This window comes from Phacochoerus africanus, chromosome 1, assembly GCF_016906955.1.
Source record: "Phacochoerus africanus isolate WHEZ1 chromosome 1, ROS_Pafr_v1, whole genome shotgun sequence".
NCBI classification, from domain to species: Eukaryota; Metazoa; Chordata; class Mammalia; order Artiodactyla; family Suidae; genus Phacochoerus; species Phacochoerus africanus.
The window spans coordinates 58,173,206-58,179,531 of NC_062544.1; positions in this window are offsets into that span (position 1 = coordinate 58,173,206).

A 6,326-nucleotide genomic window follows, 5' to 3' on the forward strand; every position below is an offset into this window, starting at 1 on the left:
TGAAAAGGCTGCTAGATGTAAGCGAAGGAAATCAGGGCAGAGGTCTGGTTGGAGATTAGATTTGGTATTATGAACCTCTAGATAGTGTTTAAAGCTATTGCAGAGATTAATATTAAAAACGTGGATTTCCTAATACCTAGAGGTGGAAAAGATATGGAGGAATTGGGAGGGAGACCTGTGGTAAGGCAGGATAAAGCAGAAGGGTTATTTAATATGCCAAATTATTTCAAACCTGACAGGAACTTACAATTATCAAATAGAGAATTTCTTGAAATGTAAAACAAGCATAGAATATCATGGGTTTTATTTAGGTCTCTGTAGTTGATTCTGAGTCTTCTCAGGATTGTATATATACTTGCTATACATTTCCAGCTAATCAGTGTGGCACACCGACCAGGGATTTTGGCAGGAATGATACGTGAAGCGGCGAACTGGCTTCTCAACTCCTGACGGCCCTGCTCTTTAAGTCTCTCTGTCGTGAACTCGGAGGGTATCCCTGCTCTTTAAGTCTCTCTGTCGTGAACTCGGAGGGTATAGAATGGCGTGGTTACATAATTCAACTCCCAGGGTTGAGAGGACTTGGAGGTTGGAGTCTTTAAGTAACCCCACAAAGGAGCTACAACACTTCACTGGATGTTGTATTTCTTTATTTTATTTTTTGGCCTTGCCCGCGGCATACAGAAGTTCCCGGGCCAGGGGTTGAACCCTAGCCATCTCAGTGACAACACTGAATCCTTAACCCCGAGGCCCCCAGGGAACTCTTTGCAATCCTTTATTTTTTGAGATTATGCCGAGACTTTTTTCTGGAGTTCTGAACCTGAGGTTGGAGGAGATGTCCGGAGGGTCTTCTATAGACAGAGCCCAGGCAGCTGTGAACTTGGATGTGAAAAATACTACAACTTCACGTTTGTTAAATTTTAGTTGAAATATAGCAATTCCTTCACTGAAGAATGTAGGCAAAAATCATGTTAACATTAGCAGTACTTGGACTTTGTCACCAGGAGAAAGAACAGATATTACTACATATTACAGATATGCCTTAAAATTGTTCCCAATCTCTCAACACATCGTCTATGTGCCTCGCTACTTGAAAACTGCAATAGCTATTAAGCCTGATGCTGTATCTTTTTTATTGTGTTAGTAGCTAAGCATATGTACATATAAATATGTTAGTGATTAAGCATATATACATATAACTGTATTTTGAGACAATTGGTTCCTTTTGTAATTTTTGCACTATATTTAATGTACTTATATTTTTAATTTTATTCTGAGAGAGGACTTAGATTGTCAAAGGGGACAATGGTGCACTGTTTCTGTACTTGTGACCTGAATTTTTTCTTTCCTTTTTTGGGGGCGGGGGGCTGCACCCTGGGGCATATGGAAGTTCCCAAGCTAGGGAATATGGAGCATATGGAAGTTCCCAGGCTAAGTCATTATAGGGTTATTTACATGTTTCTTCTCCTTCTCCTTCTTCTCCTTCTTCTTTTTTTCAGGGCTGCACTCTGGGGCATATGGAAGTTCCCAGGCTAGGAGTCAAATTGGAGCTGCTGCTGCCGACCCACACCACAGCTTATGGCGATGCCACATCCTTAATCCACTGAGCAGGGTTAGGAATTGAACCTGCATCCTCATGGATACTAGTCAGGTTCATTTCCACTGAGCCAACACAATAGGAACTCCCTATGTTTTTCTTCTGATGGATGATACTGGACATCTTTTCATGTCCTTAAGAGCCATTTCTATTTCATATTCTTTGCCTGTTTTCCTGTCAAGTTGTTAGTCTCTTCTTGCATACATAGAATGTGTATATTAAGAAAATTTGGCCTTTTTCCCTGTGATTTAAGTTTCTAATATTTTGACCAGTTTGTTTTTTATCTTTGATACTTGATGGGTTTTGCTTTAAGTATATTTTTATTTATTTTTATTTTTATTTTTTTGCTTTTCTGGGCCACACCTGCGGCATATGGAGGTTCACACACTAGGGGTCCATTCAGAGCAATGTCAGATCCTTAACCCACTCAGTGAGGCCAGGGATTGAACCGGCAACCTCATGGTTCCTAGTCAGATTTTTTTCCCATGTGCCATGATGGGAACTCCATACATATATTTTGATTTTTATGTAATTGAGATGATCAATCTTTCCTTTTATGGTTTCTGGGAAATTTTATGGTACTTAAGATTATAAAAAGACTCCAGTGATTTCTGCCCTCTCTTTTTTTTTTTCTTTTTCTTTTTTCTTTTTAGGGCTGCAGGTACAGCATATGGAAGTTCCCAGGATAGGCATTGAATTGGAGCTGTAGCTGCCAGCCTACACCACAGCCACAGCCATGCCAGATCCAAGCTGCGCCTGTGACCTACACCACTGCTGGATCTTTAACCCTGTGAGACGAGGCCAGGGCTCAAACTTGGGTCCTTATGGACACTAGTTGGGTTTGTTTCTGCTGAGCCACAATGGCAATGCCTTTGGCTTGGTTTCTTTTCCAGATGATTGTTCCAACACATTTTATTAAATAATTTTTATTTTCTCTATTGATGTCTTTAATATTTTATTTTTTTTAGAGTATAGTTGATTTACAGTGTTGTGTCAATTTCTGCTGTTCAGCACAGTGATCCAGTCATACATATATATATATTATTTTTCTCATACTATCTTCTATCATGTTCTATCCCAAGAGATTGTACATAGTTCCCTGTGCTGTACAGTAGGAGTCAATGCTTATCCATTCTAAATGTTATAGTTTGTATCTACCAACCCCAAACCCCGTCCATCCCACTTCCTCCCACCTCTCTCTATTGATATTAAATACCATCTCCATAACTACTAAATTTCCACATATATTTATGTCTATTTATTGCCTTTCTACATTGATTCATTTATCTGTCTGCACATTCAGTGTGCCAAGACCACAGTGTTATAATATAAAGACATTCATTCAGTGCTTTTGTTTTTCTCAATTATCCTAACTACTCTTGAATGCTTATTTTTCCACATGTACTTTATTTTAAAGCCAGCTTATACATTCCCATATCTCACTATTTTATTGAGATTTCCCAGAGAGCCCAAAAATAGCATTTCTTTTCTCTGTCCGGGTTATGAACAAAGTAAGAAAAAATGGTAAAGAATTAGGCATACAGGAGATAAAAATACAAGCTTTATTAGAGACTATGGCTTAGTTGGATAGCTAAGCACACCTCCAAATGGCCTTGTGACCCGAATCTCAGGATCAGGCACATATGTCCTGGAGCCACGGACACCATGGTCTGGGGGTGGCCTCTCGAGGTTCGAGCTGACTAGGTGAGATTCTTGGAACCATGATCCTTGAAAAAGGAAGGAATAGAGCCAAGAAAGCCTACTTTATTTTTCCCAAATTTGCCAGAGAAGGAGAAGGAGGAGTGAGTGAGTGGGGGCTGGGGAGGGGGCGGTGACGAGAAAGAGGCCTTGAAAAATTAATCCTCTGCAAGAAAGAAAACTGAAGCTTTCCCGTCTAACAAATTGATGTTGGGGAGAGTCAACTATTATTCCACTTTTTTTTTTAAAGTAAGATACGTAGGACACAGAGATGTTAGGAAGAAACTCAGGAACTTCCGGGATTTCCCGTCGTGGTGCAAGGGTTAACAAATCCGACTAGGAACCGTGAGTTGCAGGTTCAACCCTTGGCCTTGCTCAGTGGGTTAATGATCCGGCGTTGCCGTGAGCTGTGGTGTAGGTCGCAGACCGCAGCTCGGATCCCACGTTGCTGTGGCTCTGGCGTAGTCCGGTAGCAACAGTTCCCATTAGACCCCTAGCCTGGGAACCCTCATATTCCATGTACAGACTTTGTTGCCATCAACAAATCTACATTAATTACATTGGTATCTCCTCTCACCCCAGTGTAAACAGGATAGAAATCATAAAGATAAATTTCTCCGTTGATCTTTTTCTGCTTGGTTTACATGATTTACAAATAATGCTCAATTCAGTCTCACAGGCAAATAATCCTCAATCCAACCTTGAACTGTTTCTGTTTGGAATGTTGACATCGAGGTCAACTTTTTGCAGTGCAGGACAGCGTCTTCCATCTTTCTTGGCGTCTCTCATGTAGCTTGCCTCTGACTCTTATCTCAAATTGATTAACCCTGAAAGGATGCCAACTTCCACGCACAGTTCCCTCTACAGAGTATGGCTTTCATATCCTTGATGGTTTCTATAAGGTTATTGCTGTGGACCCTAATGAAGGAGAAAGACCTAGAAATCCTCTCTGATTTTCTGAAGTTGAAGCTAGAATTACCCAGGGCCAACCATCTGCCCTATACCCATTCTATTCCTATCCCGTGGCATTGGCCGCTCTACAGCTGATCAGACATGGTGGGCCCAACATATCTTTTCAATGATCACTTAGCTCTTCCTAATCCACATGGTCTTTTAGGTGGTAGATCCATCTTAGCTTTCCAACCCCTGTCCCCCCACCCCTAAGACCTATGGCTCTATCAAATTTCAAAGCAGGACATTATACCTACCCAAGCATATGTTCTGAAACCATACGGTACTTATTTTTTTGTTTGGTTTGGTTTTTTTAGGACTGCATTCGTGGCATAGGGAGGTTCCCAGGCAAGGGGTCGAATCAGAGCTGTAGCCAATGGCCTATACCACAGCCATGCTGGATCCTTAACCCACTGCTCAAGGCCAGGCATGGAATCTGCGTCCTCATGGATGCTAGTCAGATTCACTTCAGCTGAGCCACGATGGGAATTCCGGTACTTACTTTTAAATAGATATGTTCATATGGTAGAAAGAATCTTTTTTTTTTTTTTTGTCTTTATGCCTTTTCTAGGGCCACTCCCTCGGCATATGGAAGTTCCTAGGCTAGGGGTCGAATCAGAGCTGTAGCCACCGGCCTACACCAGAGCCACAGCAACGTGGGATCCGAGCTGCCTCTGCGACCTACACCACAGCTCACGGCAACGCCGGATCCTTAACCCACTGAGCAAGGCCAGGGATCGAACCCACATCCTCATGATTCCTAGTCGGATTCGTTAACCACTGCGCCACGATGGGAACTCCTAGAAAGAATCATCTTAAATGTACATTATTATTGGAATCAGAAGAGAAGAATGTATTTACTTTTGAATGGATGGTTGAAAAAGAATTCCGTTTTATTGCATAACTTGCTAAAGAACTAACGCAAATCATGAGTACAACAAGTTTTTATGGTCTTCCTTTCTGTGTGTGGTGGTTGGTGTTTTTTTTTGTTTTGTTTTGTTTTAGTTTTAAAAAATCAATTTCTGTCTTAGAGCTATTGATGAAGCTTAAGCTCACTCCACTGAAGAGCTTGTTAGTGTTCGTCACAGCATCTGTGCTGTATTTTGGGAGGTCCATGGAACTTAATTGGAAAGAAAGTTGGCTTTAATTTCTTCTTTTAGTCCCCTCTACTTGAACAAATAAAGTCTGGCTCTTTGAAGACCCATTGCAAAAAAAAAAAAAAATCATTCTTCAGTTTCCTCTTGATTTCTGTTTATTGCTAAAAGTTTTCCCAGAGGAGGGCTACAGGCAATCCTAGAACAGTTCAGGCGTTCTCTTCTATTCCTTTTCTATCGCAGGGCTCCAGATAAGAGCCCTGAAGAAGGGAACATATTCAGCCCTCACAGCAGGACGTCAGTAATTTATAATAACCTCTCCCACAGCCCCCAGGTCTCAGCACTGTTCACTTTATCCCAGGACCCTTAGCATAGCACAAAGGAAGACTTTGAACATCCCTGGACTCCACATCCCTGCTGAGAGCCCAGGATGCAGGATACTGCACAGCGGTCTTCAAAAAGCCCCCTGATTTTATTTCTGCCTCTGATTTCTGAGCTGGAGTCTTCTGCTTGAACAAGGGGAAGAACAGCTGTGTAAATAAATACACATGACTGCAACTGGCTGCATGCTTTCCCCGATTGCCTGCTGCACTCACATGGGCTCTCTGTTGATTGTGTGTAGGATGGATAAAGACATGTGTCCCAAAGTGCAGCAATATATGGTATAGTTCAGAGAGAAAATTGTCTGGTATTAAGCACCTGGGAGAGTGTTCTGTATAAAAGAGGGAGGCGAGGCTGCAGGCTAACCAGAAACAGTTACCTCTATCATATGACTGTACTCAGGAACTTCGAGAAAGCCCATTTTCCTAAAAAGCCATCGATCGTTCATTCAACAAACATTAATCGAGCATCTACTACATAGAAAGAATTTTTCCAAGTGTTTATGGGAACACTTGGCAAACGTCAGTGAGGACTGTCTATGCCTTTAAAGCCGTAGATCAGAGCAAAAAGATAAAGCAGTGAATAACGGTATAATTTCTGAAAGTGAC